This window comes from Octopus bimaculoides, chromosome 25, assembly GCF_001194135.2.
Source record: "Octopus bimaculoides isolate UCB-OBI-ISO-001 chromosome 25, ASM119413v2, whole genome shotgun sequence".
In the NCBI taxonomy this organism is placed as follows: Eukaryota; Metazoa; Mollusca; class Cephalopoda; order Octopoda; family Octopodidae; genus Octopus; species Octopus bimaculoides.
The window spans coordinates 3182539-3183437 of record NC_069005.1 but is presented as its reverse complement, the minus strand read 5'-3'; positions in this window follow the sequence as shown (position 1 = coordinate 3183437).

The following is an 899-nucleotide window of genomic DNA, read 5'->3' as shown; positions in this document are numbered from 1 at the left end:
TATATATATATATATATATTATAAATATATTATATATCGTTACATACACATATATATTTACCGATGCCTGCATATATGAACTTTTAGCCATGTATGTATGCATGCATTTGTGCATGTTTACATGCATACATGTATAGGTGTGCGTATGTATACCCTGAGGTGTATGTGCGCTTGCGTTCGTGTGTCTGTGAACGTCTGTATATATGTATGCATGCGTGCAACATCGGTCACCGATAGTGAATGAAAGTGAAAATAAAAGAGTGGTGGAAAGTGAGAGTGAAAGTGGAGAGGCAGAGAGAGAGAGAGAGTGAGTGAGAGGTAAATGTGAGCGAAGTGTGCAAAGAATGTGTGTCAGTGTGAACGTATAGTGTGTTTGTGTATATGTGAGCTTGTGTATGAGGGAGAAAGAGAAAGAGACAGAGAGAGTGTAGTGTGTGTGTGTGTGTATGTGTGTGTGTGTGTGTGTGTGTGTGTGTGTGTGTGTGTGTGTGTGTGTGTGTGTGTGCTTGTTTGCTTGTGTGCGTGCATGAAACTGGATGAATGTACGGTAGGACGTACCGAACGAACGAATGAAGTAAAGCTATCTGTACAAATAACAACGACGGGCCGAATAAGGCAGGGAGAGAGAAAGAGAAGGAGTGAGAGAGAGAAAGAGAGAGATAGAGAGGGGGGAGGAGGAGGATGAGAGAAAGAGAGATGAGAGAGTCGTAGAGGAAAAGAGACAGAGGGAAAACGAGAAAAAGTGTGGGGAAGTGAAAGACGAGAGAGGGGTAAAGACTGTGAGGGGAGGGAAGAGAAATAGAAAGATAGTATATTTGTGAGTGAGTGAGTGAGAGAATGAGGAGTGTGTGAGTGATTGAGTGAGTGAGTGATTGAGTGAGGGAGGGAGGGAGGAAGGG